The sequence below is a fragment of the Pinus tabuliformis genome, chromosome 9, assembly GCF_031772625.1.
Source record: "Pinus tabuliformis cultivar Carrire ecotype Pingquan chromosome 9, CPIR1, whole genome shotgun sequence".
In the NCBI taxonomy this organism is placed as follows: domain Eukaryota; kingdom Viridiplantae; phylum Streptophyta; class Pinopsida; order Pinales; family Pinaceae; genus Pinus; species Pinus tabuliformis.
This window is the reverse complement of record NC_142307.1, coordinates 1229872345-1229885326: the sequence shown is the minus strand read 5'-3', so window position 1 is coordinate 1229885326 and position 12982 is coordinate 1229872345. Positions and strand designations below refer to the sequence as shown.

Below are 12982 nucleotides of genomic sequence, written 5' to 3'. Positions count from 1 at the left end.
CAGTCGACCATGCCTCAACGCAAGCCTCCTCCAAGTCATAGTATAAAAGCTCCATTCGTTCCAAGCATTTCTTAAGTGTCGCACGTCGCCACTTCTTTCGTCGCATAGAACTCGTACAAACGTCGCATTCGTCCGTTCAGTGCGCGCCCGTCGTGCGCCCGCGCCCTCGCCTGTGCCCTCGTGCACGACGACTTCGCCCGGCACCCGTCGCACCATCGCTCAGAGGCCTTACACTCTCTATTGAGATTGCTCTGCCTTTTTTCAATCTCAAGGGCTTCCCTAAATTTCCAGTGATGGAAATGTGAAACTCTAGCAATAACACTAGTCTCCTCAATACAGACATGATGATTGGTTTTCTCCATATGCTCTGCTAAAGTGGAAGACTTGGTTATCCTATGCTTAAGGTCAGCTGCATGTTCACTAATCCTTTGATTAATGGAGCAACTAGTCTCACCAATATAAGGGTCCCAATATCATGTGATTTATGCCGAAAATTCTCTCATAAAATATTTAATCCTTAATATTGATATTTATAAAACCAAGGTATTACAGACTCAAGGCATTAATATTATAAAACCAAATGATTAATAAATGCAAATGATCAATATACCCAAACCATTAATAAATCTCAAGAATTAATATTTTAAACTAATGAAATTAATAAAACAAAAAAATAAATAATAAACCTAAAAAATTATTATTATTATAAACTTAATGTACAAAAAAATCAAACATTTAATATTATAAACCCTGGAAAAAAATATTAAAAACCCAAAAAATAAAAAATAAATTCGCAATCAACAAAACCCTGAGAAAAAACCCCGAGAAAAACTAATATGAATCGCACAATAAAAATAGTTGGTTGAAAACTAAAAGAATGAATGCTGCAAAAATTGGAGGATCGAGTCACTGTGTTAGGTGGAGGATGGTGGTTGCATTCTTTGCGTGGGCATCACGCCTTTCCTATTTTCTCCATATTCATATGGTCCATATTATTTGTCAACTTTAAGGATTGTGACATATACTCATTAGTTATATTCCATCGGCAGTATACTGGCGGTATATGCATGTATATACCTTCCTGGGAATCAAATGAGATAATGCATGCATATACTTCCATATGAATCAAATATATAATGAGATAATGCATGCATATACTTCCATATGAATCAAATATATATAGTTTTTTTTCGTGCTGGAAAAAATATTTTTAAATATATATATTGTTGTTAAGCAAATCGTAAACTGCCACATTTCCCCTTTTTGGGTGCCTGCCGCTGACTACACGTCATTCACAAAAGATACGAAGGCGTGGTGTTCTTGCCACTCTTTCTTTTCATGGGATGATGTGAGGTTACGTTTAATGTATCGCAGTAATTTAAATATAAAAATATAATATTGTAATTTTAAATAAGAAGGATGGTTAAAATTTAAATTTACAGTTAAAATTAAAATTTAATGCTTCTCTATATTTGATATAGATTTGAATTAAAAATATTAAAAATTAATTAATTATTTGTTATATTTTTTAAATAATAAATATTTATATGGTTTTTTATTTGTTAAAATATTTTTAAATTCATTAAAAATCAAAATTTTATTTAAATATAAATAGAATTATAAAGATTAATATTTTATTTAAATATAAATAGAATTATAAACATTAATATGAGTTTGGGAATTAATTTTTAATTAAAAAATTTTATTAATTATTTGTCTAAATTTTATAATATAAAATTATTTTACTTTATAAATCACTTATATTTCATATTTTATAGAGATTATAAAATTAATAAAATAAATCGTGTTATAAAAATTATTAAAATTTAAAATATTTTTATAAAAATATCATTCAGCATTTAATAATTTGTATGTTTAAACGTAACCAAATTCACACATGTCTCTGACTTTTAAAATAATTTTTTAATCTTAAAATTTTCTTTGCTCCCATATTAAGAACTTTATTTAAAAATAAAATTTAATACATTTTAAAATTATTTAATTTGATAAAATAGTAAATAAAAGTTTAAATATATATATATATATATATATATATATATATTTTTAAAATAGCAGATAGTCCACCGGACCAAAAAAATACAACTTTTGCTGACCCTAAAACCACCCTTACCGAAAATGAAAAAGAATTGAATATACATCAATACGTCTACATCGCACCATCATTATCATCTATCAAATCAGCGACACCTAAACTTAAGTTGGTCCTTTTATAGGAAAAGAAAAGCGGTATTCAAGGGTCATGGTCCAAGTGGCAAGTGCGTTTCTCCCTGTAAACATCTCCGGGTCCACCAAATGTCGAAACGACGGTGCAACGAACGACCCTCAGCGAGCGCGGAAAGCCCGAAGTCACTTTATTAAATAACGAGGGTGCCCTTTGCAGCAGCCTTATTGCACTGAACTGCTTTCCTTCCAGCTTTATTTTGTTCTCTGTGGTCCAACGATTTCTTGGATTTCATATTTTGTCGTGTTTGAAAATATTCCCTTTTGAATACAGAGAAATTCATGCTTTTTGTATCCTTGGGTTTTTGCCAAATTGTCGCTTGAGTTTTACCGACATCTTTGAGTATGGTCACTTTTCTGTCCCTGATATCGAGCACTGAATAAACCTTCGGGGGATTTTTATCTATTCCCATTCAATGGCGAGCAAAGGAGATGTCCATCCCCTAACTTTGACTTTGTCGTTTCCCATTCAATGGCAAGCAAAGGAGATGTCCATCCCCTGATTCTGACTGCGCTTCTAACCAATGCTTGCGATGAGTTCCTTCAACACAAGGCTCTCATTGTGTCCGTGAAATTAGAAATCACATATGCGGATGATGTCACGTCCCCATTTCTTTTTTCCCGAACTGGGCTACGTATGGCACCGACTAAATGCCTAGACATCTTAGTTTCCTCGTCATTTCTAGGACTATGCCAAAAACATTCATTTTTCTTCATTTTATTTAATTTAAGTGCGAAATTACTTGAATATTAGACACGACATATTTATAGTACAAATATTAAATATAAATATCAATTTTCTGTTTTACAACATGCAGGGTGTAATACTCCTCCGTTCAGCTGACCGGCTGCGCCCAACTCGCGGGCAAACTCGCCCTCATTTCTACGACCCGGTTGTCCATTCGACTTACGACTCCGAACTCGTATTCTGAACTATTTAAGTGTAATATTGCCCGTCTTGTGGGCTCATGCCTACAATTCACTTGCCTTACTCGCTTACGCAAACAAATGCGATAAGACTTGCTTGCTCTACCTTGTGTTTTTCTCCACTTGCCCTCCATGTATTTATACGAGTTTTACACTGTGGGGAGGGGGCTTGGTGTAATCCAGTCGACCCACCCATTTCTCATTTTCATATTTTTACATGCTGGCCTCATGTGTAGATTCGAGTGGCACGCCCAACTCATGGCCCTCCAACTCGTCCCCTATATAAATAAGTCAACCCGCACCTTCCAACACGTCAAATTTCGTGTTGGTGCCCCTCAACTCATCAGTTAAAGGCATTCGCCCTGGCTCGTCGGTTAAACACGCCCCTCATGACTCGTCGGTTATGTGCATCCCTCCTAACTCGTCGGTTATGTGTGCGTGCCCAACTCGTCGGTTAAATGCGCCCCAACGACTCGTCCACCAACTCGTCGGTTAAACGCGCCCCAACGACTCATTTGCCAACTCATCGGTTAAACCGGCCCAACTCACCCAAGTGCAATGATGACTCGGGGGCATGACATCCTCCCCCACCAGAAGTCATTGTCATCCTCGGCAATCGAGCTACTCCTCTCAAATTCTCGTCGTACTATGCCATCTCCTTCCTCCATCTCCTTAGTGAATCCTCCGTTTCCCAGCGACTCTCCTCCGGTGCATTCTTCTATTCAATGAAGAACCCCTGTCGCATGTTACTCCTAAGACCTGTAGTATGAAGATCCAAAATCTTCTCCAAAACAAGGTTTGGTATGTCTATGGTCATGGCTGGTTCCCTTGGAAGTTCCATCTTGTTTGGATGGTGTGCATCAAGTCGACATCTCTTGAGCTAACTAATATGGAACACAGGGTGTTTCGAACGCATGTGGTTTGGAACCTCCAACTCATATGCAACTTCTCCAACTCGCTTCATCACCCGGAATGACCCCTCATACTTCCTCGTCAAAGTTCTCGCAGTCTCTTTCAGTGGATGAAATTGATCCCCGGTAATCCTAAGAAAAACCATATCCCCAACACTAAAGTGTGTGTCATGTCTATCCATATCTACCCATTTCTTCATCCTCCTTGCAGCATCATGCAAGTGTACCGTGCTAAATTCAAGGTCTCCTCCCACGCTGTCATGAATCTCTTCGCATGTAGACTCCTCGAGAAACCTCACGATAATACGGTGTGTGGAGCAACTGGCATCTGTCCATTCACCAACTCAAATGGACTATACCTGGTTGCAGAACTCTTCTGCATATTGTAGCTAAACTGAATCATATCCAAGAGTCCAGGCCAATTTTTCTGATTATCCATCACATAATGTCTCAAGTAGTCCTCCATCAGTGCATTAATTCGTTCAGTCTGCCCATTTGTCTGCAGATGGTAACTTGAACTTTGCAGCAACTCTATCCCAACCAACTTGAACAAAGTGGTCCAAAATCTGCTTTTAAATCATGGATCTTGTTCCAACATGATACTCAATGGCATCCCCCAATGCTTCACAACATGTTTGAAGAATAGCTCAGCAATCATCTTAGCCCCACATGGTATCTTTGTCGGAATGAAGACAACATACTTGGAAAAACGATCAACCATGACCATAATCCTGTTATACCCACGTCCTTGCGGTAACTGAGTGTTGAATTCCATCGAGACTCTTATCCATGGCACCCCCTAGAATTGATAAAGACTGCGACAATCCTCCTTGCCTCTGGTTATCCGATTTGTCCTGCTGACAAATAAAGCATGTATGCACATATTCCTTTACATCCTCCCACATCTTCTCCCAAAAGAACCCTCTCTCCAACAATGTCAAAGAAGGACACTGCCTTGGGTGGCCAACCCATGGAGAATTGTGGCACTCCTTCAAAAGGTGCCTCATAAGCCCTGATGACTTCGGAATGTAAAGTCGGTTCTCAAAGAACAAGAGTCCATCTCGTAGAAAAAAATTCTGTGTCTTTCCCTCCTTCACCTGCTTCAAAATTCTCTATGCTTGAGTATCAGCCTCAATGCTTGCCCAAAGCTTATTCTGCATCTCATTAGTCATCTGTACTCAACTTCTACTCCGTTATGCCAGGTCTTTTTCCTCCTCAAGTGCGGCTAATTGTCCCTTCCCACTGAGGGCATCTGCAACTGCATTAAGTCTACCCGGTCTATACTCAATAGTCATGTCGAACTCTACCAAGAAGTCTTGCCAACAAGCTTGCTTCACTGATAGTTTCGGTTGTGATGCAAAATAACTCACTGCAACGTTGTCAGTCTTGACAACAAAAGGCTTCCCAATCAAGTAATGCCTCCATATTTGTAAATAGTGGATGATCACAGTCATCTCTTTCTCATGAACTGGATATCATTATTCCCTATCCTACAATTTTCGACTCTCATACGCCACCAAATGCCTATCCTGCATAAGAACTCTTCCTACCGCAACATCTGAAGCATCTGTGTGTACCTCAAACGGTGTCTCGAAGTCAAGTAACTTCAGTATCGGCGTTGTAACCATACTCTTCTTCAAGTCTTCAAATGTTGTAAGACACTTCTCCGTCCAACTCCATCATTTATCCTTCTTCGAAATGCCTGTCAGTGACAATGTCACTTTGGAGTACCCCTGTACGAACTTCCACTGGTAGTTGGTTATCCCCAAACACACCCTCATGTCATGGACATTCTTCGGTTCAGCCCAATCCTCTATCGCCTTCACTTTTCTCAGCTCCATCTGTATGTGCCCTTGGCCTACAATGTGTCAATGTGTCCAAGGAACGGAATCTCTGTCTAGGCAAACATACACTTCGACTTTTTTAAGTACAATTGATTCTTCTTCAGTGCCTCAAACACCAAAGCCAAGTGTTTCTTATGATCCTCCATGTTATCGCTATATATCACGATATTGTCCAAGTATACTACTACGAACGAATCCAAATATGGACGTAGTACATTGTTCATCAAAGTGCAAAATGTGGTAGGAGCGTTACACAACCTAAAAAGCATAACAAGGAACTCAAAACTCCCATACCTTGTCACAATCGCGGCTTTCTTCTCGTCTCCTTCTGCTATCTGCACCTGATAGTACCCATGCCTCAAGTCTAGCTTGGAAAACACTTGGGCCTTCACAATCTTGTCGAAGCAATCTACAGCTAATGGCAAAGGATACATGTTCTTTATCGTTTTCTTGTTAAGAGCACGATAATCACAACACATTCGTAGCTCATTCGTATCCTTCTTTCGCTGGAATAATACTGGAGCTCCATATGGGGATTTTGAAGGTCTTATGAAACCTACATCAGTCAAATCCTTCAACTATCGTTTTAATTCCTCCAATTCGGCCTTGATCATCAATAAGGAGCTTTTGCCGGAGGTTGCTTCCCTAGCTCTAGCTCAATGCTATGGTCCACTACACGCCTTGGTGGAAGTGCTTTCGGTAGCTCATCGGACATCAAATCTGCATATTTGTCCAATACATCGAAAATCTTCGCTGGAACAGGCGTCCCCACTCCATCATTGCGATCAACCTCCATGATGACCGTCGCATATGTCTCCACATCTAACTCCCACATAGCTTTCTCTAAGCTTAGTGCAGAAACACGTTGCACCTGAACTTCCTTCCTTTGCTTATGAGTAGGCAAGGTCTAAGTTCATGAGCCTCTAATCAACATAATCTCATCACAAAACGAAACAATGATTGTTTTATTTCCCTTGAGAATATCCTGCCCCAATATCATGTCAAAGTCGTTTATCTCCATCATCGTGAAGTCCAATCGACCTTGCCAGTCTCCAATCCCAATTGGCACTTTATCTGCCAATTTCGACACCTTAGCCTTCGAGTTCACTGCGTTGATTTCCACATTAGATGGAACAATCTGCAGCCCAATTTCTCTTGCCAATCTTGTCGTCATGAAGTTGTGTGTGGCACCTGTGTCCACCAATGCTTGGATAGTTTTGCCGTGAACTTCCATGTCGAGAAACCCCAAACTACGAATCCAAGATTTCTTTTCCAAAACTTCAGACTGCATACATACTTAGTCTCTGCATCTTGTTGTTGTTCTACCTTTGATACCATATGTCACGCTCCCAATTTTTTTTTTCTGAATTGGCGTACGTATGGCACTGGCTAAATGCCTAAAAATTTTAGTTTTCTTGTCATTTCTCGGACTACGCCTACAACATTCATCTTTTTTCATTTTATTTAATTTAAGTGCGAAATTACTTAAATATTCAACACGACATAAACATTTGCACGAGACACATTTATCATACAAATATCATATATAAATATCAATTTTTTGTTTTACAACATGTCGGGAGTAATACTCAACCGGATTTTAAACCATACAAAAATACCGAACTTTGTTGCTCAGCTGGTTGGCCTGCTACACGACCCGACCGCAGCTCCGTGCAGGCTTGCCCCACCCTTTGGCATTGTCAACTCGAGGCACTCGACGTTGTTGTCGTAATTGTGTACACTCCCCATTCCACTGCACCATGTGTCCGCTTACCTGTTCATGTTGCGGTCGTGTTGGCCTGCCCAACCCGCAACCACACAACCCGCACTAACTCGTGCTGCCAGTTCAAAACTGTTCACCCACCTCTGTGCAGCAGACCGTTGAGCCCAACTTGCGGGCATAGCTGCCCTCGTTTCTACGACTCGGCTATCTATTTGACCTGCGGCTTCGAACTCGTATTCCGAACTGTTTAAGGTTAATGTTGCCTGTCTTGCGAGCTCATGGCTGCAACTCGCTTACCCAAAAAAATGCGAGAAGACTTGCTTGCTCTACCTTGTGTCTTTCTCCACTTGCCCTCCATGTAATTATATGAGTTTTAGACCGTGGGGAGGGGGCTTGGTGTAATCTTGTCGATGCACCCATTTCTCCTTTTCATATTTTTACATGGACCAGCATCACATATCACAAATATATTTGGCCTCTACACATAATGGATTGGATCCGGCTTCCAAATTGGCCCAAATCCGGCATCTCATCTGTATGGAAAGCACTTCTAAAATCCATGCTTCTCATCAGGGAAAACCTGGTTTGGAAAATTAACGATGGAACATTGGCTCGTATTGGTACAGACCCATGGAATGGGTGTGGAGGCAGATACCTATTATCTGAGGCTCTCATACAGCACCTAAATTCACTCGAGATCAAAGTTCTAGCTGACATTGTGGATCCACTCAATACATCCATATTTGAACAATGCTGGAAATCTGCACTTCAGCTCAATCTACCACCCTGCTGGCACCAGGAATGGACTGATTATATAAGCGCATTGTCAGAATCTCACATCAGGATCAAACAGGGTCCGGATGAACTTATTTGGCATCAATATGAGAATGGAATATATTCACCAAAGTTGGGCTATTTAACGCTGATCTCTCACAAGGTGTCGGATCTGATCTCATTTTGGTGGAAGGCAATATGGAAACTCACTGCGCCTTCACGGACAAAACTTTTTTTCTGGTGTATTCTTAAAGGTATAGTTCCTACAGGGGAAAACCTTATGCACAGAGCTATCTACGGGCCTACCTCGTGCGCTCTATGTAAATGCGCAACAGAATCGATTCTTCACCTGTTCTTGAAATGCACAGCCTTGATGAACCTGTGGCAAACCGTATCCGCATCTATACATTTTTTGGGCTCTTGGGAAGGCGATGATATTAACAGAGCCTGGGAATCATGGTATAACCGACACAAAGGAACTAAACTATAGAGCCTCCCCATTATTATTAGCTGGTACCTCTGGTTGGCTAGGAACCGGATTATATTTGATGATAAACTCGTGAGCTGGCCGCATCTATCTGCTCTTATTATATCGGCTTATAATGATATACCTGAGCCTCCCCAACCACGCACTCGAAGACCCCGCGACCCTCCGCATATCGATAAGCGTACTCCTTGGGCCTTTTTTGATGGCGCTGCCCAGCAGCAGGGGTGCGGGGGTGGTTTTATCTTATACATCAGCGAACAATACTTCTATAAAGTCCGGATGGGTTTGGGGATGGGCTCAAACAATTTCGCTGAACTCATCACTCTTCGTCATCTCATGCATTTTTCATTGGGACATAATTGCATGAACATTCATATTTTTGGAGATTCGAAGATCATCATAGATTGGTTCAACAATATTACTGTTTGCCACACACATACACTCAGTAACATATTGGATGAAATAAATATATGAAGGCACATTTTATTGATATCACTTGCAATCATATCTACAGGGAACACAACAGCAGTGCCGACCAACTTTCCAAGGAGGCCACGACACTCCCCCGAGGAGAGTGGATGATCCAGGAGCAGCGCGGGTCAAATGCATATCAATAATATCATCGACCTTATATAGACCCACAATACCATAGGGCGGTTAGCCCATGAGCTGCAATATCTGACAAATTTTTTGTTATTTTTGAACAGTTTTTGTATACAGTGGACATAATCTTCTCTAACAGAGCCCTGAGTGGCAATATGTACATATAAATAGAACAACTATAAATGAACATCTTGCGTGATGTTTCGGGTTATATACTGATATTATAGATCATATACAGAGCCCACAGAGGGCTGACAGACTCTATAGCATATGCATAGTGCATCTACAACATGTAATTTTTCAAGTTAATGAAAAATTGTGATTTTTCCAGTGGAAATTTTTTTACATATCGGCCTCATGTGTTCGAGTTACGAGCCAAGCTCGTTGCCCTCCAACGCGTCCCTTATATAACCCAGTCGACCCGCGCCTTCCAACACTTAGTCAAATTTTGTGTACTCGTTGGTTAAAGGCGTTTGCCCTGACTCGTCGATTAAATGCGCCTTTCATGACTCGTCGGTTATGTGCATCCCTTTTAACTCATCGGTTATGTGCACCCGCTCAATTCGTCGATTAAACTCGAGTTTAACCCGACGATTTATCCACAACTCATCAATTAAACGCGCCCGACTCGTCCAAGTGCAATGATGACTCGGGGGCATGACAGGGGACGTGTTGGCCCTAACTCTATTGAGGTAAAGTTTCATACTCTGTTTTCCTTTGGTTTAAAAAATATTTCTGCACCCATTTTGCAGAAACTTTCTGGTCATTGTTGTTTTCTCTTTTGCTTTTATCAAGGCTATTTCCTTATTCTTTTTCGTTCGATTTGCGCTTTCATTCTGTTAAATGTCTTATAGCTGCAGATTGTGTCCAATTTTGTACAATCCAGATGTGTTGTGTTGTGTTTAAGGGCAAAATACGCGATCATAATTATTTTCAGGGTTATTTCATGCGATGATACTCTAATTTCAAATTTCAATTCGCTGAATCTGTTTTGTTTCTTTGGTACAGTACGTCATAGTGTTCCTTGCGGTGATAAGAGCCAGAGCAGTTGTGTCACCACTAAATTCTGCCTACACGAGGAATTCGAGTTCTATCTGGAAGATTCCGGGTCCAAAATGCTGCTCGTGCCCACGGAAGGAAATTCATCGGCCGAAAAGGCTGCCTTAAAGCTGGGCCTCTCCGTGGCCACAACACAATTCTGCCTCGACACCGACAGAAATACAACCGTCGAGTTCCACCCGAGATCGAACTTCGAGGCATCCGAGGGCGGCGAGGAGTTTAGCGAGACCTGTCTGAACCTGGAAGACGACAAAGCACTCTTTCTCCACACGTCTGGCACCACCAGTCGGCCTAAGGGAGTTCCGTTAACGCAACTAAATTTGGCGACATCAAAGCAACACATCGTTGACGTGTACGAGCTTTCGCCCTCCGACCTGACGGTCATTGTCCTACCGCTTTTTCACGTCCACGGTCTCGTAGCTGCGTTGCTTTCCTCCCTGGTCGCCGGCGGAACCGTCGTCCTTCCATCTGCGGGTCGATTCTCGGCCACATCATTCTGGAACGACATGAAAACCTACGGCGCCACATGGTACACAGCGGTGCCCACCGTCCACCAAATATTGCTGGAGAGAAACAACACAAAGCCTGAGAGCGAGTATCCAAAGCTACGATTCATTAGAAGTTGCAGCGCTTCTTTGGCTCCAGCCATACTGGAACGTGTGGAGCAAGCCTTCGATGCTCCTGTTCTTGAAGCTTACGCGATAACAGAGGCTTTTCATTTAATGACGTCAAATCCGTTGCCACATCGCGGTGTTCACAAAACGGGGTCCGTGGGCAAGGCGGTAGGACATAAATTAGCCATTCTCGATCACAACGGCGTTGTTCAGAAACCAGGATCTAGTGGCGACTGGCGAGGTCTGCGTACGGGGTTTGAACGTCACCAAAGGCTACCAAAACAACCGAGAAGCCAATAAAACCGCCTTTAAATTTGGGTAGTTTCACACGGGAGATCTCGGTTACCTGGACAACGACGGATACCTGTTCCTCATTGGCGGATTAAGGAGCTCATCAATCGAGGAGGTAAACGCAAATAATGAAATCGCTAGGATAGGTAGAAATTGCAACATAATGGCAGAAATTGTTTTGATTAATTTGTGAAGGTTATAACATTTTGAATCGATTTTACAGGAGAGAAAATATCACCGATGGAAATAGACGCCGTGTTGCTGTCGCACCCAGCAGTGGCTGAGGCGGATGCTTTTGCAGTTCCTGATGACAAATACGGAGAAGAGGTGTTTTACACGCATTCGATTTTTTTTTGAGATTTAACTAATTAATGAAAAACTTATTAGAAATTTAAATAACTAAATAGATTCCTCTGAATCTGGTTGTGACGTGACAGATCAACGCCGGTGGTTCCAAAAGAGGGAGTTACTGTAAGTGAAAGCGAACTAAGGGATTTATGCAAGAAAAAATTGGTGAGTTTCAAAATACCGAAAAGGGTATTCATCACGGACTCTATACCCAAAACTGCTACAGGAAATGTCCAAAGGCGACTGATGGCAGAACATTTCATTGCAACACTATCGGCTGCCTAGGTCCCCAAAGTTGGGGCGTGACAAAATGAATGTGTGTTATTAGCTGTTTCCCCTCCCAAAGTTGGGGCGTGACAAAATGAATGTGTGTTATTAGCTGTTTCCCCTCCAGTGGCGAAGTCAGCCATTATCCTTTGCCACTTTCTTTTTCCTTCCCGCTTTTTTCTACAGAATGAAGTAGAGCGTGGAAGGACGACCCGTTTCTCTGGCAAAGCAGAAGCAGTATGCTGCACCAGGTGTTATTCATTTATTCCGTGGACAGAAGGAAATTTTTGTTAATAACACGTTTTACGGAGATGTTTGTGGATGTCGTTGGATTTGCCGTGTTTAGTCGAGTAATATCTTTTCCTAAACAAATTGGCCAAGGATTTTGTCGGAATCATAAATTTTATAATTGGTAATTCTAATACTTTTTAAAATTTAAATTTATTTATATATTTAAAAATAAATTTTAAACCATTAAAATTGTATAAGGTTTAAAATTTACAATTTTATAATTTTATGTCGTTGATGTAATAGTAGTCTATAACGCGACTTTTTGAAAGCTTTTCCGGCGGATTTTTCCGGTGAAAATCCGGCAGCAATTTATTGGAATCCCAAGTTTGATAGCTAGTTTCTGCATAATCAAAGCGTCCCAGGGGTTTTTCAGGGTGCTGAATCCAAATATGCAGTTAAAAAACCATTTTAACTGCAACAAATCATGATTTAATCTCAATTTCTTCCGCCGGATTCCGTCACCGGAATCTCCAAAAAGTCGCATTATAGAGAACTCCTTTTTTAATTAGGTTTGTCTTTTTAATCAGTCCACAATTCACAATTACCGCAAATGGAGTTGTCTTTAAAGAGATTTTTTGGAAGTTTTTTTGGTGGGTTTTTTC

At 40.9% G+C, this 12982-nt stretch overlaps 1 pseudogene across 1 annotated transcript; it reads left to right on the top strand.

Annotated features, from left to right (window-relative positions):
* Window positions 1-10154: 10154 nt before the first annotated feature.
* Window positions 10155-12455, top strand: LOC149152977 (oxalate--CoA ligase-like; annotated as a pseudogene). The gene is made up of 4 exons (XR_016263313.1): window positions 10155-10202; window positions 10519-11589; window positions 11698-11801; window positions 11912-12455. The product of XR_016263313.1 is annotated as an oxalate--CoA ligase-like (transcript).
* The last annotated feature ends 527 nt before the right edge of the window (window positions 12456-12982 follow it).